General features: G+C 39.1%; 1 long non-coding RNA gene across 1 annotated transcript; it reads left to right on the forward strand.

Annotated features, from left to right (window-relative positions):
• The first annotated feature begins 1932 nt into the window (after positions 1-1932).
• Positions 1933-27592, forward strand: LOC132025034 (uncharacterized). The gene is made up of 4 exons (XR_009406392.1): positions 1933-1992; positions 11478-11595; positions 13991-14091; positions 27426-27592. It is a non-coding gene; the product is annotated as an uncharacterized LOC132025034 (long non-coding RNA).
• The last annotated feature ends 403 nt before the right edge of the window (positions 27593-27995 follow it).

The raw sequence follows: 27995 nt of genomic DNA on the forward strand, positions 1-27995 counted from the left end.
TGATTTGACCTATTTCACCAATGATGAAAGGAAGTCCAGGTTGGCAAATTAAAATAATCCCCAGCTTGGACAGTGATAGGAGACAGGAGGGCAATGTGGAAAATATGTTATCATCAAGAAGTCCCAGGAGGATATCCAGACAAGGAAGCAGATGGAACACAACCTTAGAGAACCCAGAAGGCTTCCTTCGAAATCCAGATATAGGGGCAAATATTTGACCTCAAGGCAATCTGTCTGCAAGAAAATTTCAGAGCAAGTTCAGGGCAGGGGTCTGAGCACGTGTCTCGAACGCAGATGCAGAAGTTACAAAAGGAGGACGTGGCCCCTCCCTGAGAGGGACACACAGTAATTTAAGCTGGATGGCAGGCAAAGGGGAAAGGCACGTTGCATCAACTTCCAAAAGGCGACAAAAATATCTAACTGCTGGAAATATTCCAGAAATGTTGAAAATGCACTTGGTCAGTTGCTGAAATGATAAAAGTCATAGTTCTATCATAGTACGTCTGTGAAACTCAGAAAAAAAAAATCATCAAAGCAGAAAACCAAAATACAGAAAAACTATGAGTGTCATCATTGCACTATCTTAACATTTACTTAGCACATTCAAGTACTGGTGTTTGTTTTCATTCAAATTGGATGGTTCCTATTTTTCTCTTTGTGAGGATTATAAAGCAATGACTATAATTGAGCATACGAAAGATGGGTCGCAGAAGCCTACATTGGATCTTGTGAGTATGAGGTCTTTTGGTTTCATTTGTGATCTGGTCATTTGCATTGTTTTCCTTCTGGGACAAGAAACAGTGTCCCAGGGGCACCTGGGTGGCTCAGTGGGTTAAGCCTCTACCTTCAGCTCAGATCATGATCCCAGGGTCCTGGGATGGAGTTTCGCATCAGGCTTTCTGCTCAGCAGGGAGCCTGCTTCCCCCTCTCTCTTCCTGCCTCTCTGTCTACTTGTGATCTCTCTCTCTCTCTCTGTCAAATAAATAAATAAAATCTTAAAAATAAAAGAAAGAAAGAAAGAAACAGTGTCCCAGAGAGGACTTTAATTACTGGCTTGTCAGTATTTGTGCAGGGAGTCTAGGCAGACACGATGACAGAGAAATATCATTGAGAAGTAGGAAGAACCTTCCAGAACCCAAATATTCCTACTACAGAGATCTTAGCCAGCAGTTGAGGAACAACTGCGTCCTAATATCACATGAAACTAAAGCACTGAATAGAAGGAATAAACTTTAAAAAAGAAGCTTGTTCTCTTTCCAAGGCCTGAAGTTGGTTTAAAACAAGCGTTTGAGTCATGGACCATAATTATCTTGAGCTATTGCTACCAGGCAAGATTTCCTGAGAAAAACTAGTAGCTAGTACACCTACATTTTATTTAAAATATACTCATTCAATACTTGCTAATTCATCAGGAACGGAAAATAAATGAATTTTCCTGTCCACCTGCTCATTAGACTTACTGCTCATAAAGATACACTACAATCATGTCCTTCTCTGTGTTGTAAGGGCAGTTCTCAATCATTTCAGCAGGTGGAGCTCCACACAGAAAGACAGCTGTACCAATGAGATTTTGCATCTCTTCTGTGACTGGCAAGAATTTCAGGTACAGAAATGGTAAGGCATTTAGCGTGTGTCCAACACATTGGTCTCACACATGGTGTTCCTTTTAATCTTCACAATTACTTAATTTGGTAAACATTATTCCCTCCCTTTTACAGATGGGAAAACAGAGGCACAGAGAATTAACCCAAAGCTACTCGGCTACGAAACGGAAGTATCCAATTTATATTAATCCCTATTGGTCTTAAGTAAGAAATTATTAAATAAGTGAGATTATTAAGTAACTGAACAGCCCTAAAATTTGATACATTTGGTTAAAAAAGTTATTTAATAAAGATGTTAGAATTTCCCAGCTCTAGCGCTAGACTGGGAATCCAGGTATCTGCTCTGCTGATTCAAACTGAAAACAAACTGATGACTGCCAGAGGGGAGGTGAGTGGTAAGAGGGGAGGGTGAAATACATGAAGGGGATAAAGAGGACACTTATGAGCACTGAGACATGTACAGTATTATTAAATCATATTGTATACCTGAGACTAATATGCCACTGTATATTAATTATACTTGAATAAAAAATAGTTTAAAAATATGGGCCACTTTTGGTAAATATAATAATCTCCACTGGCCAAAATTTCCCTGTTTTTTTTTTTTTTTTAAGATTTTATTTATTTATTTAACAGAAAGAGAGATCAGGAGTGGTCAGAGAGGAAGGCAGAGAGAGAGAGGGGGAAGCAGGCTCCCTGCTGAGCAGAGAACCTGATTCGGGCTCGATTCCAGGAACCTAGGATCAGAACCTGAGTTGAAGGCAGAGGCTTTAACCCACTGAGCCACCCAGGCGCCCCCTCCCTGTATGTGTTTTATGACTCTCCTGGTATGTGCTAGTTTTATAATTCCCACCAAGAAGAAAAATGTTCCCACTGACTTAAACTAGACCAGTAGCAATCTCTGAATAATCCCTGGTTCATAAGAAATAAGTACTGAGTGGAATTTGAGAAACATCTTTTCCACCTCAAGTGACTCTGAGTTGACTCTGAAGTCATTTTGTGTGAGTCATAGAATAAAGCTGCTTATGAGACCATACATTACTGTGATTCTGGTATCTGAATCCCATCTGACTGGTTATTGAAGTATTCCACACATCTGCATTTAGTGTCTTGTCATGACGTGAATATTCTTGAAGGCTAGACATCTGGTCAGCACTTCTCTGATCTCTTATGGAATTTCAAAGTTACTGTACAAATGCCTGCTCGGTGAAATTGATTCAGTGAAATTGATGAATGGGCTATTTTTAATGGAGTTCCATTAATAATGCTCTGTGTTCTAAAAACTACATTTAACACAATGAAATGGGTGCTACTTGATAATCCAGACTCCAGGTATTCTAATCGTGTTAGTCTGTTTGGGCTGCTACAACAAAAATACCATAGACTGTGCTTTAAACTACAAACATTTATTTTTCATGGTTCTGGAACTGGGAAGTCCAAGATCCAGATGCTGGCAGATTCATTGTCCAGGGAGCGCCCATTTCCCATCACAGATGTTCTTCTTCTCTCTGTACCCTCACATGGCAGAAAGGTGGAGGGAGCTTTCTGAGGTCTCTTTGATAAGGACTAAATTTATTCCTGAAGGTGCCAACCTCATGACCTAATCACTTCCCAAAGGATCCACCTCCAAATACTATCACATTGAAGATTAGAATATGAATTTGGAATAGGAATATGAATTTGAAAGAGACACAAATATTCACTCTACAGAACCTTTCTATAGAAAGCATGAATCAGCGAGAACCATAAACCTGATTGTACTCTTACTTACTCCAAAGATTATGGTTGTCAAACTGTCCTTGAGTTGGTCTATATTGAGGATGACAAATAGGTATCCCACTGGCCTCTACTCTCCCATGTGTGCCCATGGTGGTCATTCTTAGTGAACCATGTCACATACTCATTGTCACAGTTCTTGGACTTTCATAAAGAACCCCAAGATTCTCACTCCCTACCCATTAGATATGGCACAAAAATGGAAAGGTACTTACTTTTCTTGGTCTAGTAGAAAAAAAAAATGAATAACTCACATTGGACCAGGGCCACAATATTGGATCAGAAACTTTTCTTTTATGGAGTACTTTCAATAAACATTAAGAATCACAGGGCATCAGGCTCTCATCTTTTCCAAAGAATAGTATGAAATATGGGTGAAGTCACAGTGAAGAATGTACAGGAGCTATGTAGCTGTCCATAGCTTGATATTTGCTATTGGTCTTGTTTAAGCCATTGGGGACATTTTTCTTCCTGGTGGGAATTATAAACCTGGCACATACCAGGAGAGTCATAAAATCCCCTCTGGTATCTTTAATCAATCATGACTAGTATATCTACCATACATTCTCCAAGTTTAAAATAGAATAAAGTCACATAATAATCTTTCTCCCAGCAGCTAGACTGCCTTTCAGCACAATGACCCACACTCTATGGCTGTATTAACAGATACGATCTATTCTTTAATGGAGCTCAGCCATGGGGATTAGCTACCTGTAATGCAGTTTGGGCTGTCAAGCACTCTACCAAACTGCTAACACATTACAAGTTATAGGCATCAATTCTTTCTAAGTGAAAAGGCATTTCACATTCAAAACACTTCAAACCTAATAACAGGAAATTATCATGATGGATCCCCTTCAGCTGCTGAACGGTAAAGAGATGGAGAGAAAAAAGAGAGGCACCCAATCAAAAAATTCATATCAATTCTTTTTTATCTACCTGGGGCAGATTAAACCCCTATAGTGGATAAGCTGTCAAAAAGATTGCAGGAGCTGAGCTGTAGATCAGAAGTGTTTCTGTTTGATGGCAGGAGGCAAATCCTAATAGAACAGGAATAAAGTCCAGTGGCTGGGGTAGTCCAGAGTGGCCTGGGCAGTCCAGGAAGGCCAAGTAACCTACATCATTCTGAATCTCCTCATGTTTAGTGTAACACCAGGATGTTGACAACGCTCAGAGAATCAGAACTGGAACAAGATCCTGGAATAAAGCTCCCACTAAGCAAGGGGAAACTGGAATGTTCTGTCTTCTCTGTCCCATTTCATATGGCTTTCCGAGTGTGGTCAGACCTGCAACTGATTCTGGAATAAACCAGAGACAGAGATGCTGATACTACCTGGCATTTTGGACTTCATGTCAACATTAAGGGTAGAACAGTTGTTATTCCCATATGACTGAATTATATTCATTCATTCATTCACTCATTCACTGTTAATTTATTCAATGATTTATCCAGTTTGGGTTATATATTCATGGCTTTTCTAGATAACATGGGTTTAAGAGATCTTCATAAAAATAAGAATTTTTTTTGAAAAAAAGCCAAACCATCATTTTCTGATTCTACCACCACACTGTTAGTATAATATTCATCATCATTCAGCATTAAAGAAATCTTGTGGTTCAAATATATGCTGGGTTAGTCAACAGGTTTCAACTAGCTGGTGGAGAATTATATGGAGAAGGACCAATCTGTGCCTAGTGGAAAAGTATTAAGACTGAGTATAAACATTTTCAGAGGAAGGAGAGGAGGGTATAGAGTGCTCCTGTCAACTCCTTGCCTGCTCTAAGCATATGGCATTCCCATTCTCAGTTCTCCTCCTTTAAAACTTTTTTTGTTTTATTTTGTTGACACTGCTACCAATTTAACATCCCAGTATGTGATGATTTGATGGCTGGATGACCATAAGCAGATGATTTAATATATTTTAATATTAATTTTTCAGAACATCTTCATGGAGTGATAGCTCAGTGCCTTAACAAAATAATAAAGTGCCTCCCAAATAATTTCAGATCGAGGAAAGTAAGAGTATATTCAAAAAACAAGGTCCACGCCCTCATGAAGAGGGATTGAAGACTGTCAAAGTAATCGCACCTACATATAATTCCTTAACTTAGGTTAAGTGCTGCAGAAAACAAAAACACACACAATTTAAAAAAAATCATACAGAAAAGGGACTCATTATTATCTGGGATGGGACAGAGGGGATGTCAAGAAAGATTTCCTGGAGCAATTGATGCCTAAGCAGATGTGAGAAACACAAAGACATCACCTAGAAAAAGTTCAGTAAAGAGCACATGCAAAGGCCCTAAGACAAAAAGAAGAGTGACTTCAAGAAGGAAAGACAGGCATGGGTAGAGGCCAAAGACGAAAGGCAAGCCAGGGGACATTAGGGGGAGAAGCTGGATTGTGTAGGACATTTTACGCCATGTCATCTATTTTGCCATCTTTTTCTAAAAACAGTAGAAAAGCACTGAAGGATTGTAATCAGGAAAGCCTTAGGATGAGAATCATATTTTTTTGGAAAAATCACTCCCACATATTTTGGAGATAATTGTTCAGGAAAGTCCAAAGTGGAAGCAGCAGAAAACTATGTCAAGTTTGTTTGTTTGCTTTTCTCCAGCAGTGCAAGAGAGGAAATCATGAGGTTATATAATTGTTAGGATTAGACCAATGAGGGCTGAGGGCTAAAAATTGGTAGGAAGATTGATGCCCAGGATTAGTCACAAAAAGACAGGGTCTATGATTTTAAAATATTGAGAAAACCAATATTTATGTCCTATTTATTCTTAGCACTGCATTATGCTATGCTACAAACCGTCCAAATGCTTAGCCTCACCTCATTCTTCCATGAGCTCTATCATGTAGTTGTTACCATAATCTCAGTATATGAAGGAAAAAAATACAAAGGGAAACAAAAAACAAAAAAACACCCCTCTGGAGAGTAGACAGCACAGACCATGGTGCAGGAGATAGAATGAGCTAAACCGGCAACAGCAGCTGAATCGCAACCTCGTTCCAGTGTTCCAGTCTCACACGGGCCATTCCTCTCCACCCAGACACCCTGCAATGGCTCTCCCATTCTTGATTGATGCCTGCATATCAACCTGAGGCCACTGTGTCTGCCTGGTACTTGAATTCCCATCTTGCTACCCCAGTCCAGCTTTCTGAAAGGAAGCAACAATGTACCTGAGGAGAGCACTAGAGGTGAATGAAGTTGATTTTTCTTAAAACACATGTTCTGAAAATCTCTGTGATTATAACTGTGATTCTATTTACTTTCCTGACTCCGCCAGAGCCCGAAGGGGTGGACACATTTTCATTCCTGTCATAAAGGGGCTGAGGACACCGTGCCTATTTAGTCTGGTTGGAGGATACAGTTTCGGGGACTCTGTTAAGACTGTCTCATTAGTCATACAGCATTTGCACATTGATGACTGAAGGCAGAATATGACCTTAATTACATTACCATGCGAAACTTGATGTTTTCCTGGAGGGCCAGGGGATGAAGGGAGAGGGACAGAGTCAGCAGCTATGGGCCAAGGATAGACGATACCACGATATTATGTCGCTGGTAATTAAGAGGTAGGGGTAGGAGGAAGACATGAACAAGGAAAACAAATAACACGTCCTGAGTATCTTTTGTTTCTCAGGAACTAAGCTATGCATTTGTACATATTTTATGTAAAATAATTAGTAAGGATAGCAGTGAATTTATATTACAAATAACTCATAAAATACAACAAAAATATGCTTTTTCTAATGTTCTGGAGTTTGCAAAGCACTTCAAAATAGGAAGGCCCTATTATGTTATGGCTTAAGGCGACCAATCAAAAGCACATTTTTCCTTTCCTTAAGTTCAGAAGTAACTAAGGAAATTGTCCCAAAAGTAAAGACAGGTGGGGTTGAAGTATGTATAGGTTCTTTATTGTTGAAGCAGTATTGCAGAACCTTCCCCTCAGATTTACTCTTACCCAACTCAGTATAGACACAGGGACAGGAGGACAGAAGAACTATCTCACAGGTACACCTGAAGGCATGAGGTCCCAAAGAGCACTATCCATAGACTTCATTCCATGACTCAAGTGTCACTCCTCCTCCTTTGGGGAGGAGCAAGGTGTGGGGAGGGATTTAAAGGGCTCCTCTAGAAAAGTTCCGTCAGGAAAACATGAAGATATAAAAATAAGCTTTCCACAATTGTAGTGCAAAGTGAGAAAGCATGGGCTTTAGCGGAAAATAGACCAGATACTTAATATGTTACCTTCAGTAGTTTCCTAAACAAGTCCCTGAGCCAGACATCATCACTCCTGTCTCTAATTGATGCTATCTATATGTTTTGTTTATAGTGGAAGCCTGGCATTCATTTTGACTTTTAATATTTTGTATTTTAGAACTCTACCAAAACATTACAATATTAAAATATTATATGTCTTGAATACTGAGAATTGTGTGCTCTAGCATACTAGCTTGCATAGAGCAGGTGTTCAGCAAAAAATACCAAATACAGTGCATTATGTAAAACATGGTTCATATACCCTAGGACCAAACAGTGCAAATGGAGCAGTGTTTCACAAAAAAATTGATATGAACTTAATATGTAGTATATGAACTACTGATGATATTCTAAATGATTTAAGGTGATACATGAAAATATTTTAAAATTTTGATAGTTACATGTTTATTTCTTCCTTGATTTTTTAATTTCAATTCCTTTCAAATATATGGGTATATATATGTACATATATAATTACAGTACCATATTAATTTTATAGATGTTATTACTTAAGTTGAGGTTAAAGAAGAAATTGAATGTTTTTAGAAGTTAGTAAATATAGGGACAGCTGGGTAGCTCAGTCGGTTAAGCATTTGCCTTCAGCTCAGGATCAGGTCATGATGCCAGGGTCCTGCGATGGAGCCCGGCCCCGCCCCCAGGCTCTCTGCTCAGCAGGGAGTCTGCTTCTCCCTCCGCCTCTCCCCCTGATCATTCTCTCTCTCTCTCTCAAGTAAATAACTAAATAAAAATCTTTTAAAAAGTTAGTAAATATAAAGAGACTATTAAGTAAATGAAATATGGACAGCAGACAGGTTTGGCTAAATGCCTCAAGCAAGTGCACAGATAAACTAGTGTTTGAGAAGCTCCATAATAAACACTATCATTTTATAGCCAGACAGTGGGAAGAGTATCATAAACAGTCTAATAGATGCGGAAAACACGAACAATAGTTATTGAGAGAAAGGGGAAATTAATTCCGAGCAGTGGGAATTTGGGAAGGCTTTAAGGAGGAAACAGTGATTGAACTGACCCTTGAAGGCTGCAAAGGGACTTTGAAAATCCAAAGTCCACACTGCATATTGCATTCATTTTGGGGTCTAATGCTGTTACATTTTAGCTGGCCACATTTCTAGGCCATTCCTGAGGAGCTGGTTCCATTTCTAATCCCCATGAAGAATCATTTTTATTACAATCTAAGGTCACCCAGTGGGTGACAATAATTTCCCACCTCTCCTTTAACACTGCCTGATTGTCTTCCAAATTTGTTTACGAGGCATTTATAGCCAAGAACCCAATTAAGGGTGTTTATCCCCTACACAAGTGTGATCAGCAGCACCTAGAAACAGTAACAGGGGCCCCCTCCACACACATAGCCTCTTTCTTGTAAATTCTATATCACAAAATGAAAGTCAGTTACAGATCCATTAAGGGGGAGATGTAATGGGAGGGAGACGCAGGGAGCTCTATCTGGGTTGAAGAAGATAACCTGCATAAATCAGCACACCTTGCAGCTGAACATTTCTTTAAATAGCTGAACAGGAAAAGAACACGCTCCTTCTATTAATATCAGCAGCACTCCCTCCTGTCTTGAGTGGAAACCAGCCCTCAGTGCTGGGATGGGGGAAACGCTGTTGCCCTATGCTTAAGTGCTACAACCCAGCTAGGATTGTGCATCTGTCAACCCTACAGTATTGTCCCTGAGGCGGAACCTGTCCCAGACTATTCTTGAATCTGTCCTCTTCTGTATCCCTATATCATCCAAATTTACCCATTCTTGTATAATCTAATAAGTTACCTTCCTCTAACGTGGAGACTGCGTCAACAAAATCTTAAGGTTGGCTGGTTACATGAGGCCAAGCACAAAGCCACACTTAGCTAAGGCAAGGGCTCTCTTAATTTTAAAACACTTTGTTCCATGCCTGTGAGGTACTACCTAAGGTCTTAATTGAATTTAAATTATATGTTATTTTATTATTACACAAGAAATCCTATTGCAGACTTATTGCACAAGAAGTTTCTTGTAGAAAGAAAAAAAAAAGTATAAGATTCAACTGAGCAAACACAGAAAAAAAAAAAATGTTAATCAAAATCACACCAACCCGAAATAGTAGTTTTGGTGTGAAGATACATAAAATACATCCAAAATGCCTTATGTAAAAAATCTCGAGGTTAGATGTGTTTCAAAATTTGTTTAGATTTTAGAAAGTTAGTTTGGAGCATATTTATTATATGACATACCATCCACAGCAGGTCTAGGGCAGAATTAGTAAAAATCATGAATATTCACACGATAATGGTGCTAATGTCTAAAAATAAATTCATGTCAGCTTAGGTTAGGTTTTGTGACCAAATGTGTTTTGGCAACAAATATGCAAAAAATACATTTAATTTGAAGGGTATTTGGATTTTCAAATTGAACATTAGCGCTTACATTATTACTGTTCTCTAAACTGCTCTTCGGCGTGATGAGTATATTATAAACAGCTTTCAGTGTGCAAAAAATATGTATCTACGCCATCACTGAATATCGAATTTCCACTGTTAAAATTTTAATACATACATATTTTTAAATGCAAATGATACAGAAATGCAAAACAAAGATGGTAAGTGCCATTTTATACCACCTCCAGAGACAACCACTGTTTACTGGCATATGCCCTTCTCGGCCTTCATTCTCTCTATCTACAACCTCATAAAATTAGCTACGTGAAAAAACTGGAATGACATTATGCATGCCATTCTGAAATCTAGTTTCTCCCTGTAAGATATTTTGAAAATATTTCCTTATCATTAGTATACATCAGCCTCATTCTGACAAGTGACCTCATAATAATAAATATAATATAATAGGTAGAATTTCCTCCCTTCCTTCCTACACGTCTTCCTGCCTTTCTTTTTAATCTCCTTGTAATTATTTATTTTTTCCAGCTCTGTTTGAAATGCTAGAAATCAAAATCACAATTCAAAATCCCTAAATTTAGGAAGCATAGTTTCTAGTGGACAGAAAGGAAATGAAGAAGATACAAAGCAAAACTGACCATATAGGACATGGTAAGATGAAAACTGAATCCTGCAAAGGGATAAGAAAACATCAAGAGCTGAGGAGTGCAAATTTAGATGGGCTGGCTGGGAATGCATGATGGTTGCCACCCCGCAGAAGGTAAAGAGGAGACAAAGAGTAGGTGGGGGTAGGTGGTCATGCAGATACTGGGGGAAGAACACAGCAGTCCAGGCAAAGGGCATGTCAGAGTACAAACAAGGTGCAAAAGTGAGTCTGGTACGTTTCAGTAATAGAAAGGAGGCCAGCATGGCTGGGGCCAACCAAACAAAGGGGGAGAACCCAGGGGTGTATCAGAGACGGAATCAATGGTCAGATTTGGGCCAGGAAGGTCATTAGAAGGTCTTTAGATTTTCCTGTAGATGACTGGGAAGTTTTGGAGAATTTGGAGTAGAGAAGGGAAAGATCTGGATTTTTATTTGTAAGGGATGTCTCAGTGGGTTGAGAATACATAGAAGGGAGCAGGAGCAAAATCTGGAAAGAGATTTTAAGAGGTTATTGAAGTTATCTAGGTAAGAACTATCTTGGGTGAATGGGATAGCCATGGACTGGGTGAGGAAGGATCAGGTTAGGTATATATCTTGAAGGTATGGATGAAAGATTTGCCAATGGGTTGGATAGGATGAGTAGGTGGAATGAGAGGTCTCCAGGGTCCAAAGTGTGTGGCCTGAATCAGCAGGAGACAGGTACCATCAGCTGAGATGGGGGAGAACACAGGGGCAGAACTGGGTCGGGAGGGGATATCAGGAATTCACTCTTGATCATGTTCAGTTTGAGATCTATGCAGCACATCTGAGGAGAGACCTCAAATAAGCAGTCGGCCTGAGAGGAAAGATCCAAGCCGGAGGCTTATGTTTAGGAGTCACCGACATTTACATGGATTTAAAAGGTATGAAACTAGATAAGAATCTTAAAGATGAAGTTATGGTTAAAAATAAAGATTCTATTAAGCTACTGTCCAATTTTTGGACATAGTGTTGTTATATAAAGAATGGAAAAAAAACTGTTATGCACACATTTTGAATATGTATCTGATTCTTTTCCCCCTCAAGTCAATCTTCTTCATGAATAATTTTTTGATAAGAGACACCTGTAACCTAACTCAAGTAAATGGTGAATGATGCTTCATCATTCACCATCAAAACACAATAAGTAGTTTATGATGCCTAGAGAGTCAGCAAAGTTCTCCATAAGGATAGGAGATATCATTTCAACTATAATCCTAAAGGCTGCAAAGAAATTTTGCACTTAAAAAGTGGAATACGGGGGTGGGGTACCTGGGTGGTTCAGTGGGTTAAAGCCTCTGTCTTCGGCTCAGGTCATGATCCCAGGATCCGGGGATGGGGCCCCACATCCGTCTCTCTTCTCAGCAGGAAGCCTGCTTCCCTTCCTCTCTCTCTGCCTGCCTCTCTGCCTACTTGTGAACTCTGTCAAATAAATAAATAAAATCTTTAAGAAAAAAAAGTGGAATAAGGGCAGAGCACATCCACGGTAAGAGGAAACGTCCTATGAACAAATATGGCATGAGGAAGAAACGTAAAATGGCTTAAGACAAACTAAATACCCACAGATTAAGAGGCACGTGGTATCTTCAGAGCAGCATAAGAAGGGAAGTTAATTTGGGACCAGATCCTGAAGGATTTTACATTCCAAGCTAAGGAAATTGAATCATGTTCTATAACCTAATACAAAGAGATAGTAGAGGTATTGAAGCAGGAACAGGTGATCTGATTAAATCTCTACAGAAAAAGGAAAACACACACACGAAACAAAAACAAACCTTCCCTGAAGTATGAGGGGTTAATTCCAGTGGATAACCCAGGGAGGGTCCAGCTGATGGGCCGTTGTAGCTGCTTCTTTCATAGATAAGAAGAGCTTGGATGACAGCATGCCTGGGCCAGTGGGGAGGAGGGAAATGAAAACAGAGATGTTTATGACAAGGTCCAGGTCTGACTTTTCACAGATTCCCATGCCCAAGCATCCTGACCCTGGGATTCCTGTCCTATCTCTGTGATTCAGTGCTACTCACACTCAAGGCTGGGGTGCTAATTTTTAGAGAAATTATTTGGAATAATGAGGCATCTGAATGAAAGGCACCATGTTGTTTTTTTGGAAAGCAGACCTTTGTTTTGGAAAGCAGACCTAATTATGGGATGTAACCAGGGGAGAGGTTTCCAGACTGTGGCCCTCACAAGGCTCTTGCCTACATCCATCTATATGATGAGCTTAGACAAGTCATCAAGACATATGAGCCGCAGTTCCCTCACTTAAGAAAAGGGCTCTGTGAACTCTCTCCCACCTACTTCAGATGACTGCGTTCTGTGAATTGAGACAGACATGCAGGTGTTCTTTGTAATGAAATCTACAAATATATGGTGCTCAATTGAATTGGGCTAAAAAAGTTATGTTGGCCACTTCAAATTCCTTTTGGAACTAGACAGTGTATAAATAAATAACTACATAAATAAGGTGCTGGCTTTTGAAGGTTTTTAGGGAATATGATTCAATAAAAATATATGAATGGATTGCTGGTGGCGTTATGATTATTGCTGATAACGTATAATTGGAAGCAACTTGTCAATTTTTAAAATACATATTCCTCTAAAATTGCCACACTATTTCTCTTGCCAAATCATGTGTTCATAGGCATAGGAAAGTAAATTCCACTCAGCTTAGATTGAATTCTAACAGAATCTGAATTAATGACCTTTTACTATTTAATCAGCCCATTTTGTAGAGTGACATTTTTATGTCAGCTGAGTTTCTTTTCGTAGTCCTGTTTCCTACATGTGAATTCCTTAGAAGGCACCGGTCTTCTGAAACAAAATCTGATTCTAGGAAACTAGGACCTTCCAAGTCAAAGGAAATGAACCCTCTGCATCTAGAGAGACATAAAGTAGATTTAGATAGGATTGAGAGGGAAGTAAGAGCAGCTTCAGACAGAAGATTGAACGGGATTTTCTGCCGAAAACTAAGAAAGTCAAGTTTATAAAAGGGTCTTTTAAAGATCTGGAATTGAGTTTCATTGTATGTGGTTTATGACTCATACTCTTTTTCTCCCTAGCTTTATTGAGATACGATTGACATATAATATTATGTAAATTTGTTAAGTTCTACAAATGACAACTTGAAACACACACACACACATTTTTCAGTTCTATCATTAATATTCTTCAGTATCAGGACTCCTTATTATTATTATTTTTTAATCTATATTCAAACACTGCTTCCAGTCTTCACTGGGTGGTTTCACCAAGTAAAGACCTTCTCTTGTTTGTCTCCAGGTTGGTGGGATTACAGCCAGAACTGCAGTTGTGCTGGGTTAGAACTCGTTACAAGTCTATCACTGGGTTTATGGCCGTTGGGCTTGTTACCAGAGGCTCAGGTGAGTATGGATCCTGTCCAGTCCCTCTGTGATGGGACTCTGGTACTTTGGTAGGGTGACACTGAGACAAGTGTCTGCTTCAGGGTCCTCAGTTTAGTCCTAAGATGGCCTATGACCAGATGTGCAGAAAGGTATGGCTCTCACCGATTTCCTGGGAAGGCTGCTTCCTGATCTATCCTGGGGTGGGCAGGACTGGCTCTGCACTGTGAGCCAGGAGGGGCTGGGACAGAACTCCAGGGCTATTTCAGGTTCTACAACCAAGCCTGAAATCTGCAGATGTGGCTTGGGAGGCACGGGTTGGTGTGTCATGGGTCAGGTCCCTGAGTGGGCTGGCTGGCCCCTGTCCATGGCGGTAGGGCCTGGAGCTGAGTATAGAGCCATTTTCAGATCGCCTGAGGTGTAGATGTGGGTGTCTTCTACTTCGTCTGTGTTGGTAGAGCTGCTCACAGGCTATAGCTGGGGGGGATTGGAAATAAGAATAATACATTTTCTAGATCTCTTGGTATATAGATGGAGTATTTCTTGCTAGTTCCCTGGGCCAGCAACATTACTCATAGACTGTGGATGGGAGTGTTGGAGCTGAGCATAGCACCTTTTAAGATCTCCTAGAATTCAGACATGCAGAAAGGGGTGTCTCCTGCTTGGTCCCTAAGCTGACAGGTCTGTCAGTGTGCCACAGCTTGAAGGGCTTGGATCCAAATATAGGACCCTAACAGAATTTTGGAGATTGCAGACATGAGTGTCTCCCTTGAGGAGGAGCCTCTGGGCTACTGGCAAAGTGTGATGGGGCCCTTTAGGATCTCCATGGGTACAGAGAGGAGTTGGTCCTGGTCCCTGCACTGCAGGACTGTTCATAGACTGTGGCTGTAACCCAGTTACAGGGAGCTTTCTGGATCCTTAGTCTGACCGAATTTGGAGGGCTTATTTCCAGGGGCTCCCAGATGATGGCTGAAAGAGGCTGGGCACTTTGCAGGCCACACCAGGGTCCACAGCCACAGGCACACGTCTGTGTGCCTAGTACCTGATGCCTGAGTGGGCATGACTCCTTCTGGGTCCTTAGCATATGGTACTGATATAACAAAAGCCCAGTGGGTTGTAGTTGAGTCTTCAGGAGTACAGAGCTTTTTCTAGGTCTGTAGCTGTCATCAGGGTCAGCGAGTTGGCCACTTGGGTAGGATTCTGCCTTCTCAAAAGCCTCTCCCTTTGGACTGCAAAATCCCCCACTTGAATCCCAAAACTCCCACAAGGGCACTTTTGTCTGTCAATGCTTGCTAAATTTTGGTTGTGGAAGGTGAGTTTGCATTATAAAAAGCAAATATGCTTTGCATTATAAAAAGGAGAGAAGGAGGGACATCTTATTTGGTTGTCTTGCTGACATCACTGTCCTCTGTTTTTAAATGTCAGTCAACAAACTTTAACTGAGCATTTGTCTGAGACAAACCTTTTGATAGGCCCAGAAAATACACATGCACACATTCATATTCCTCAAAAAGTATGGTTTTCTGCTTTTCTCCAAGACTATAGATTTTTTTAGGAGAGAAATTATATGTTCCCATAGTGTATGACAAAATAATAAGAGCATAGTAGATGTGTGTTCTTTATTTATAACAGTGATTGGCAAGGTTTACCTGCTTATTAATTAGGACAAAAGGTTTCCTTATTGATGAATTGGGACACATCTCTGATTGATGATCTTAGCAAAACTCATGAAACAGGTAACCTATGACATCTTCTTGTTAGGTTATATACTACTTAACCTTCATCAAGAATACAAATGACCTTCAATTCAGCCCATGCTCACTAAAGATTGTCTTACATAAAGTCTTATGCAATCATGATGGAATAAACAGTTCTAAAGATTGTCTTTGCCTTCAAGGAGAAGAGAATCTAGTGCAGAAATACATATTTTGACACTTAAAATAACACTAAATGTTTAATGCTCTAATAGAGTCAAAAGAGTTACTTTAGAAGATACAGGAAAAGGGGACAATTATGTTAGGCCAGAGCTGGGAAGGAAGTTATTATGGCAAATGCAGTCCACAAGCCCTTACCAGAAAGGGGCACTGTGGGGATTGGTTAAGTCCCTGGACTTTTAAGAACTTTTCATGACTGCATTTCAGTTCTTGCTCAGAGGTTACCAGCTTTGGGTAAATCACTATTCCTTTCTGGACTTCAGTGTCTTCACCTACACCATGTAGACTATGACAGCCCACCTACCCACAGTTGACTTAATGTTTAAATAAGACACTATATTAAGTGCTCATCATAATATCTAGTATATATTAAGAACCAAGTAAGTGGAACCTATTGATGTTGTTTTAAATTGAAACATCTTACCAGTCAATCTGTCTTATATTTTCCCTTTATATGTTGCAAGACCTTTGCCCCTCCAGCATTGTGCTGGGATCAGAGAAGAAAATATCAGACAAAGGCCATTTCTCTTACATCGACAAACCAATGCAGAAGAGAAGAGTTAAGAAAATAACCCAAGGAAACCTCTCCACAGGAGATTCCCAACTCAGTTTGGGGGTCTTATGGATGTTCAGAACACATCTCAAAGTTGAAGTTGTGAGGATTTGGCTTTCTTGAATCAAAGAGAAACTCAAAACTGTTTAGCATTCAGAAACCAGCTCCAGCTGTTTCCTCTTGGAGCAAGTTATTCACCTTCTCCTTCTGTTATCTTGATGGCCTTTGTCCCACTTTGATGGTGTGTCTGTTAGTCTGGGTCATGTCTCCTCTGTATCCTGCACAATGCCAGAACACTGCTGGAATTCATTAAAAGTTGCAACAACTGGGGCCCTGGTCATTTGAAATTTCTAAAAATTTGAACATACTTATTCAACTTTGCTTTTCCTTTATTTATAGAAAGAAGCAATACTAAAGATAGTGCAGAGTCATTCATTCATTCACACATTCATTATGTCATTACACAAAATGAGTCTCAGAGGAAACAAAGCTTCCTAACATTTATATAGCATAATGGAGGTTACAAAATTTCTCATGTTTAAATTTCACAGTGCTAATCTTTAGGTCTCACTAATTGCTTTAAGACGGACAATAAGGATAGGCTGTTTATTACACCATACTCCTCCCATGCCTGACACATGACAGATGTGTAATATATATACATATATGTATGTGCGTGTATACATATTTGTTTCAGCTAACAATGGAAAAATCAGCTAAATTTTCTAAGTCTCAGTTTTCACGTCTGTAAAAGGAAAATATAGTAATGATGACCCCCTCTCAGGACCATTCTGAAGATTCAATAAGATTTTACAGGACGGGGTGCATCAGTGGCTCAGTGGGTTAAGCCTCTGCCTTCAGCTCAGGTCATGGTCTCAGGATCCTGGGGTTAAGCCCTGCATCAGGCTCTCTGCTCAGTGGGGAGCCTGCTTACCCCTTTCTCTCTGCCTGCCCTTCTGCCTACTTATGGTCTCTCTCAGTCAAATAAATAAATAGAATCTTAAAAAAAAAAAAAAAGAAAAAAAAAGAATTTACAGGATATTCCAAGAACTGCACCTTGCTTTCAACTGGACACAAATCAAAACACTCCAAAGAGAGTAAGAACTTTGAAAGAAGGTAGATCAAATTATTTACTAATGTGTAGGCTATGAAATCAATCCATGATGGGTATGAGCAAGAAAATGCCAAGGAACTAAAAATACAGAATTGTTCTGAATCAGTTTAGTAATCTAATGGAAGATAAAACCCTAACCACAGAAAGGAACCATAAAAATAGGCTGGAAGTGTCCTTCAGTGGAATTACAGAGAAGTGCTCTGTGCAGGAAAGAACATTCTCCAGCCTAAAAATATCATCTGTCTGGTTGTAGTTGCTGGAGTATGCCAGTTATGGAGATGGATACTCAGGGTATATTAAACTAAAGCAATTAAGTATTTGCATCATATAGATGCCTCTGCCTTGTTTCAATCCTGTGCTGTTCAGGCATACTTTCTGCTAATTTATCTTTCTACGTATCTGGCCTTTTGAGAGAGAATGTACTGCCCATGCTGACATAAAACTCAATTTATGTTAGATTTATATTTCTCAGTATAAATTAGTACATTGTTATTTTGGTTTTAGTCATGGGTCTCTTCAGAACTTTCTTCATGTGAACCAGCATTCCTAAATCTGATACACTCTGAAACATTTTTAACAATGAGTATCTGAGACAGGCAAACCCAAAGACAGTCCTCAAATGGATCTGGACCTACAAAGGTTATGGCACCCCATGGGGTTTTGTATGACCAGGCAGCTGACCTTCGCCCACTGAGCTCCTCTGATGTCTTTAAACTCTATACTACCTAATGGGTGGTTGTTATATTTCCCATGTTTGTAGTTCACTTTTTCTTGCTTTCCTATCAGGGAGAAATCTCATTCAATGGAAAATAAAGCTGTTTATCCAAGATTATATAGCCAGAAATTCTACTCTGGAAGGGGGGAGTCTAGGAACATGACTGGCTTTCAGGAATTCAGAAATGAAAGAGAAAAGGGAGCTTTGAAAGGTGCTGTTTCTCCCTTTACTAAGTTATAAGATGTGAATAAGAAGTCTGTTTTATTCTTTAGATGAGGAGTGAGTAAATACTTGAATTTCTTCATCTAATTCTGGATATTTTTCTACTGTTACCCAATTCAGATTTAAAGAGAAAAAGAACTTGAATATCTATCCAATGATTATAAACTCCATTTCTTACCACGTTCTTTCTTTTCTTTCCAACAGTGCATTTCTATTGAGGGCAGAAAAAGATGGTGTTTCATTGTATCAAATGAGCCAGATGACATGGTTATTTATATAAAAAATCCCAAGTAATTGAAAAATAGCTATTAGAATTAGTAAATGAATTAGATTTTAGGATAAAAAAGTAACCCAAAACTCAATTGAACTTTTATACACTACAACAAAAATGGAATTTAAAATAAAATAATTTTATTTACAATAACGTCATTTAAACAAAAATTGAGAATACTTTCAATAAGAGTTACGTAGGAGCTATGTACAGAACCTGCACAACTTTGCTGCGGGTAATTAAAGAACACTTATAATCGATATAAACAAGATATAACAGGTTCATATACTGGAAAACTCAACATTGTTAAGAAATGTCAATTATCCCCAAATAATTCCAACAGACTGTTTCATAGAAGTGGACAAGCTGATTCTAAAATTTATAAAGGATCAGGAATATATAATACAATCTTGAAAAAGAATAGAGTTGCAATACTTACACTACTTAATTTCAAAACTTACTATAATGATGTAGTAATCAGGATGGTACAGTGGTAAAATTAGGATTAACATATGAGTCAGTGGAACAGAATAAAGAACCTAAACCATTCCAACAAAGGCAACAGAGGAAATCATTGTAGAAGACAGAGATAGATATTTTCCCCCAAGAAATGGTGCTGGTATAACAAAGAATTCATTAAACAAAAAGACTATCCATTCCTACTTCACACTATACACAGAGCTTAGCTTATGAAGAATCACAGACCTAAACATAAGAGCAAAAGTACAACAAAGGTTTTATAAGGAAACATAAGAGATTAACTTCAAGACTTGCAGGTGAACAAAGGTTTTTCAGACAACAAGAAGAAAGAAATAACCATAAAAGATGAAAATGATCAATTAGATATCACCATTGAATACTTTCATACAGGGGTACCAGGGTGGCAAAGTGGGTTAAGCATCTAACTCTCAGACTCTTGGTTTCAGCCCAGGTCGTGATGTCAGTGTTGTAAAATTAAGCTCTGGGTCAGGCCCCAGGTTCAGCAGGAAGCCCGCATGAGGGTCTCTCTCCCTCTCCTTCTCTTCCTCCCTGTTGCCTCCTGCCCCATGTGTGCACACTCTCTCTAAAATAAATAATCTTTTAAAAAATACAATAAAATAAAATGTCTGCACATCACCAGACTTCACTATAAGTGAATAGGCAATCTAATAAAAATGGACAAAAATGGGCAAAAATTATAAACATACATTTTATGAAAGAAAATATACAATGGGCCAGTAAGCACAGGAAAAATTTCCCAACATTAGTAATTAAGGACTGAAAATTAATAACACGAAGATCCACTGAAGTCAGAAAGAGTGACAACATCAAAGGCTGAGGAGGTTGTAGAGCAAGTGGAATTATCATACATAACTTTTATGGGAATATAAATGGTACAATTATTTTAAAAAGAGTCTAGCATTTTCTTTTGAAAGTAAACATAACCCCATACCTACCCTCTGACTCAGCAATTCCATTTCTAAGCATATACCCAAGAGAAATGAAAACCTATGCTCACAGGATGACTTATACAAGAATTTTCCTGAAAGCTTTAGTCCTAAAATTCCCAAACTCCTGAAATCCCCTAAACTAAGCTTTAGTCCTAAAATCCTTAAACATGAAAGCAGTTCATATGCCTATCAAGTAGGAGAATGGATAAACAACTGGTACTGACCCACTGGTAAAATGGAATGAATTATCATGCAACAATATGGATGACTCTCAAAAACATCTGTCTGCATGAAGAAAGCTTTACACAAAAGAGCATATACTGTGCAATTTCACTCATATGAAATTGTAATGAAGGCAAACAAATTTAGAGAGAAAAATAGTGAAGACATTGGTTGTTTATACAGGGTGGGGAAAGGGATTGCCTGGTAAGTGGCATGAGAGAATATTCTGAGGGACAATGCACTACTTTAATCTGAATAATGATTTGATTATAGAGGTATATAAAATTGTGCACTTTGTTGTATGTACATTTTACATCAAAACTATAAATAAATGTCAAACTCTAGATAATGATGTACATGCTGAAGAATTTAGGTGGAAGCATATGTATATCTGTAATTTATTCTGAAATGAACCAAAAATAAGACAGATTAATGGATGGGAAAAGGAATGGATAGATATTTGATAAAGCAAGTATGATAGTATGTTAATAGTGCAATCTAGGTGTTAGTTGTGAGGTATTTACTGAATATCCTTTCCTGTTGACTGCATGCTTAAAATTTTTCATAACAAAATGTTGGGCAAAAGTAAGCACTAGTATAGATGCCTGCTTGCAGAGTAAAGTCCAAATCCCTTACAATGATGTGTAACCGTAAATGAGCTACTAAACTGAATTCAGTCCAGGTTTACACAGGTGGCAGTACTGTGGTTGTTCAAAGAAAGATCCATTCATTCAAAGTAACACAAGCAACTGGTGTGTGTGTGTGTGTGTGTGTGTGTGTGTGTGCGCGCGCGCGCGCGCGCGCGCACGGTAATGTGGATGGAGGCATGGAGGCACGGTAGGGGAGCTTTAAGCATAGTTACAGTTTCCAAAGCAGGATATAATGCACAGTAAGGACAAAGTTTTGAAACTGAGGATCCTGTCTCTTCTCTTTTTCTTCCTATTTTCTTCTCTTTCTTTTCTGAGTCATTCTTGCTCTTCCCAAGAATGGTTGGGAAGGTTGGTTGGTTGGTTGGTTGGTTGGTTGGTTTCTTTGTCTGTTTAGTTTTAGACCCTCTCCAACCTACTCCTCTGCTTACTCATCATTCTCTATAGATTCCTGTGACTACCAGGAATGAGATCAACCATGACCCTGAAGTTCTGTGACCTTCTAGCTTGAGAACAAACCAACAGTGATTCCCTTCTACTGCCCTCACACCCCTTGAATTATTCCCCATTGAAACCATCTTTCTGTTTTGCATCAACTAATATCTCTTCCGGGGACACAAGGACCGCCATCCAAAGCCTGCTCCAAAGCCTTACCTAGAAGACAAAATCCTCTCATCTCCAAGGTCCACATTCACACCTTCTACCCAGGGACACCAAGTCTAATTGTGTTAGCTAAGACTTTGGGTATCATTAATTTCACCTCAAGGAATAACATCTTGTGTGGAGAATATTTATGAAAATGAGGAAATAATCTTTAAGTGCAGCTTCTTAGGAACAAGAAAACATAGTTTAGGCACTGGAAGATATGCAGATGCTGTAGCAGTACCACTGACTCTCCTAGGCATTGACTCACTTGCGGCTTTTGCTTTTTTAAGGCAGTACTGACTCATGATATCTCTGTTCTGCCTTCTTCCAGAATGCTCAGCTCTTCTTGGGTCACATATTTTAAAATATCAGGGAGGAAATGTAATTGGTTCACTTATCTCTGTCTCCCTACTGTCTCTGAACAAGTCTAAGAAAGATATACTTATGATTTAAATACAAAAAATGGCATTGAGTTATTGCTTGTATCTAGGTAGAGAGATTAATTGTAAGCAATGGAAAGTGAATCACTGAGAAAATGACTATATATTGGTTGGTATGGATATGACAAATGCTGAAGAATGTTACTAGATGACAAATGGCGTCCTAGTTCAATGCCTACTAAATATCTTCGCCTTGGGGCACCTGGGTGGCTCAGTTTGTTGAGTATCTGCCTTTGGCTCAGGTCATTATCTCAGAGTCCTGGATTTGAGCCCCTGTGTCTGACTCCCTGCTCAGTGAGGAGTCTGCTTTTCCCTCTCCCTCTGTCCCTCCCCCCAACTCATGCGTGCATGTTCTCTCTCTCCCTTATATAATACAAATCTTAAAAAAAAATAAAATAAAATAAACATCTTCACCTCAACACAATGAAACAATGCCTTGAAGGTTAATCAAGACATTTCTAATTACTGTAACTTCAACTCTCCTGAATCATACACCAGGGAAATACAGATTGTTAGTTAGCACTGCAAAGTAAATGTGTCTTATAAACTACATCTTTTTCAAAGTATTTGCATTATGATATTTTAAAAAAATGATAGTCACCAACTGGCCAAACAGACATCTATATACAGAATTACCAAGGCAAGAGACTGAAGACTTGACTCAGGAGTAAGATAGGAGAATAACCTGCTTTTTGAAGCTTGATCGACAGGATCCTAAGTCCCCTATAGCATCAGGCTACTGTATGGACATCTCAACATGGCACTAAAAATATTCTCCCCACTTACTTCTTAAACATTACGTTCTAGCCAGACTGAATTATCTAAGCATGTTGTGTTTGCTCGGCCCAAGCATTTAACCAAGCCTCTTTGTTCTGCAATAAAATCGCCCTCCATCACCTCCTCACTTCCTGATAAAACACTTCTCACCTCCCTTTCTCTCTCCACCAGTCTCCGACCTTGACCTTGTGTACAGACTAGCTTTTCACCTTCCATTTCTGGCAGGAAATGCACAGGGTCAGCTTCATTTGTACTCTTTACAGTTATTAGCACAATGACGGCCACACAGTAGACAATCAATGAGCATATTAGCTAAGTAATAATCCGTTTTTATGGTCTCATATTTATCTGCCATTTTGAAGATTCTCTTCAGTAGAATTACCCAACTTGGGTTTGGCAATGCGGGCTTCATTCTTTTCTGTCTTTACTGGCAGTAATTATTGAGTTTAAAAAAAAAAATCCCTTTTTATCTGCCTGTATTTAGGTTGAGGAAATAAATTCCAATAACCTAACAACTAATGGCCAAATAGCTCCCAGGAGGTTGAGTTATACCATTTTGTGGGAAATATCATCTCCTCTCATTTACCTTAACCGGATGTCATCGTTCAGGTTGCTTACCTGCTGCCCACAGACATTGTTGTTTTTCTTGTGAATGACTTCATGATTATGGTAGGATGGTAATCTGGAGAGGGGACACTGTAAAGACTGGGTAGGGCTCAGTAATTTTGGATGTCTCTGCTCTAATAATGTCCATGAAAGTGCTTTGAGCTGTTTAAAATACTAACTGTATCATTATATTTCTGTCTCAGCTTTCAGTGTAGGCCTATAGTTAAAGCATTCAAAAGGTATTTCTTTTCTTTTTAAAGGTCTCCAGGATCTATTTAATTCTAACTCCAATAATAGCACGATTTCATTATTGAATATCCTTTGCCATGCAGCACTTCCTCATTTTTACTTTAACCTATTTTTGCTGCAACCTAGACATTTACATGTCCCTTTTCAAATCTGAATCTCAGTTCTGTAAGGCTTGAAGTCTGTTGTGTATGTATAAAATGCCTTCCCTTGCTTCATACCATCTTCGTCCCATCATTTTTTTCTGGCTAGGTCACATTTAAGTTTAAAATCCAACGGAAGTGTCTAAGTCTCCAAAAAGCCCATCCTAATCTTTCAGAGTCATATTAAGGTGCCATGCCCATCATTGCACACTTTCTCACCATATCTATCTAAAGCATACACTCTAATATCATTCTCATTTCCCTTAGTCCATCAGTCCCTTAAAAACAGGCCTCATGTCTTAAACATCTCTGCATCCTGAGGGTATGGAAGACAACAAAATGATTGCTTTTTGAAGGGATGATGGATACTAGAAGCACAGCCCAGGCCCTAGTCCAGGAAAATGGGCAAGCCGGGATAAAGGGTAGAGAATTATGTCCCTGAAATTCAGCAAAAGGTTCTAGTTCCAGCAAGAAACCTAGAACCAGGTTAAAAAAATAATCCAGGGGGGTGCCTGGGTGACTCAGTCAGTTAAGCATACAACTCTTGATTTTTGCTCAGGTCATGACCTCAGGAGTTGTGAGATCAAGCCCAGGATCCAGCACTGCATTGGGTGTGGAACCTGCTTAAGGTTTTCTCTCTCCCTCTGCCCTACCTCCTGCCTTCTCTCTCTCAAAAAAGAAAAAAAAATATGCATATGCTAATACCCATTCATGATTAAAATAAAAATAAATTCCTTAGAAAATTAGAAAGACAAGGGAACCGCATCAATTTGACAAAGAGCATCTACAAACATCCTACAGCTATTATCATATACAATGATGAAATATTGTGTGTTTTCCCTCTGAGATTGGCATCAAGATGAGGATGTCCACTTTCACTGTTCTTATTCAACATAATACTGGCAATTCTAGCCACTGCAATCAGGCAAGAAAAAATAAATAAATAAATGGCCTGCATATTTATTTAAAAGGAAGAAATAAAACTGACCTTATTTGCAGATGATGGTCTATTTTGAAAAGCCCAAGGAATCTACAAAAACTTCTAGAACAAGTAAATGCAACACTCAAAAACAATAAATCACATTGTTATATACTAACAATGAACATATAGAAAGGAAAATTTAAAACATAATACCATTTGCAATCATTTCAAAGAAGATGAAATACTGGGGCACCTGGGTGGCTCAGTGGGTTAAGCCTCTGCCTTCAGCCAAGGTCATGATCCCAGGGTCCTGGGATAGAGCCCCGCGTCGGGCTCTCTGTTCAGCAGGGAGCCTGCTTCCCCTCCTCTCTCTCTACCTGCCTCTCTGCCTACTTGTGATCTCTGTCTGTCAAATAAATAAATAAAATCTTTAAAAAGAAAAAAAAAGAAGAAGAAGATGAAATACTTAGGTTTAAACATGCTTTATTGGGAAAAATGTTGGGTAATGATTCTGATTGTCCATTTAGGGTCATGTGTCCATCTCTGAATCAAACCTACAACTAGAAAATTGAGTTATATGATTGGTTCTGTTTTGGTCACAAGCCTGCAGTGTGAATAGGACTGAGAGATACCAGGATTGACAACTTTTAATAGAACTATACTATTGGGATAGCAGATGTTTCTTCAAATAACAGGAATACTCTTCTCAGATTCTACTTAATGAACAAAATTATAAATATTGACTAATTCACTATTCCTAAATGTCCAACATTACCACTATACCTGACTCTCATTTCTCTAAGCATCAGATATTATCCCCAGAAAATAGTGGGTAGAACTAAGCAGATGGGGTTGGCCTTAACAGATTGGTACTGGCACTATGAGGTCATGAAATGTTCCATTAAGCAAATGAGGATGGAAAGAAATTAGTTTGGTTGCTGAATGTGACTGAAAGATTTGGAAAATAATTGGTTTATATTTTGTTCAGCATTTCTATCAGTTGGCTTATTTCTTATAGGCAACAGGAAAAGAACTCTTGGTAATCCAAGCAAAATGGAATTACTGGGGATGTATATCCAAAAATTTACCATTCCCGTGGATACCTGGAACTTCATGTTTAGAATTCAAGGATGAAGCCTGCTGGAATGGCTGGCCATCAGGAGTACAGCAGTTGTCCAGATTTAGGAATAGTCTCATGAGAATTTTGCATTTGTAATTCCTAGCTTCTGACTCTTCTTACCATCCTAGAGTCAAATGCTCAAATACAAAATCCTAAAAGCAAATGACTAGTTGGTTGAGTTTCAATCTTACGTTTATTCTGTGTATTAGGGAAGAGGGGAGGATATCTAGCCTCCTGAGCTTGTCCAGAGAAAGATGGTCATTCTGAATTATCCTCTGTATTAATGTTCTATTGCTGTGTGAAATGTTCCTACAACTCAGCAGCTTAAAACAACATCCAGTTCTGTAGGTTTGAAGTCTCTGCCGGCTCACTGGGTTTTCAATTCAGGGTCCCTCAAGGTCAAAATCAAGCTATTGCCAGGCGGTGCTCTTATCTGGAGTCTCTGGGGAAGAATCTGCTTCCAGGCTCATTCAGGCTGTTGGCAGACTTCTGGTTCCTTGAAGTTGGATGTATGAGGTCACCATTTTCTTGATGTCTCTAAGCTAGGGGTCACTTTCAGCTCTGAGAGACTACTCACCAGCCCTTACATGTGCCCACCTCCATTTCCAGGCCAGCAAACATAAATCCAATCCCTCTCACGCTTTGAATCTTTTGACTTTTTGACCAGATGCAGAGGGTAGCAAGAGCTAACTTTTAAAGGAATCCTATGATTGAAGTAGGCCCACCTAGATTATTCCCATATTTAAAAATCCATACATTAGTACCTTAATTATATCAACAAAAAAACTACTGCCATCTACAGAAACATCATCATTGTGATTGGGAAGGAGACAAACCATAAGAGACTCTTAATCTCATAGAACAAACTGAGGGTTGCTGGGGGGGAGAGGGGGAGGGAGAAGGTGGTGGGGTTATGGACATTGGGGAGGATATGTGCTATTGTGAGTGCTGTGAAGTGTAAACCTGTTGATTCACAGACCTGTACCCCTGGGGCTAATAATGCATTATATGTTAATAAGAAATAAAATTAAAAAATAAAGTAACATTATCATGATAATTGCACCCAGTGGGGGGCAATCTAGAATTCTGCCCACCACATACTCAAAATGGATACAATGGTGATGAGAAGATGCAGCCAATAATACTGAATTTCTACTGAATTTCACTTAGGAAGGAAGAGTTCCTGAACAGCTGATGCAAACAAGCAATTAAGACATTAATATCTACCACAGTGTCTAAACTTCATTTTTAAAAGGGCAACATGTTTTTGATTGATGTATAGAAACATGAACATGCAGGTATGTGTTTTTAAGCATTTTTTTAAAGATATTATTTATTTATTTGACAGAGAGAGATCACAAGCAGGCAGAGAGGCAGGCAGAGAGAGAGGAGAAAGCAGGATCCCCGCTGAGCAGAGAGCCTGATGCAGGGCTCGATTCCAGGACCCTGAGATCATGACCCGAGCTGAAGGCAGCAGCTTAACCCACTGAGCCACCCAGGTGCCCCGCAGGCATGTGTTTTACAACAATAATAAAAAATACACACTAGTAAGTACTGGGTTTTTTTGTTGGTTGGTTTGGTTTGGTTTGGTTTTGGGGGGGGGTTCGGTGTTTTTTTTGGCATTTTGGGGGGTTTTATTTGGTTGGTTTTTTTTTTTTCTGGTATGCAAAGAGATTTAACCCATGAGACACCCAAGGGACTTACTTGGGGATAATGTAATGGACCAATGAACAAGGAGTCAGTTAACCTGGATTCAATTCTCCGCTCTCATAGTAATGCACTGAATAACCTTGAATAAATCACTGGCTTTCTCTAGGACTATTTCTTGAACTTTAAAAGAAGTGGAAAAGGGTAAAGTCACTTTGGAAGATAGGTTGGCAGTTTCTTACAAAACTAAATATACTGTTACCATATGATC

This window comes from Mustela nigripes, chromosome 9 (genome assembly GCF_022355385.1).
Source record: "Mustela nigripes isolate SB6536 chromosome 9, MUSNIG.SB6536, whole genome shotgun sequence".
NCBI lineage: Eukaryota > Metazoa > Chordata > Mammalia > Carnivora > Mustelidae > Mustela > Mustela nigripes.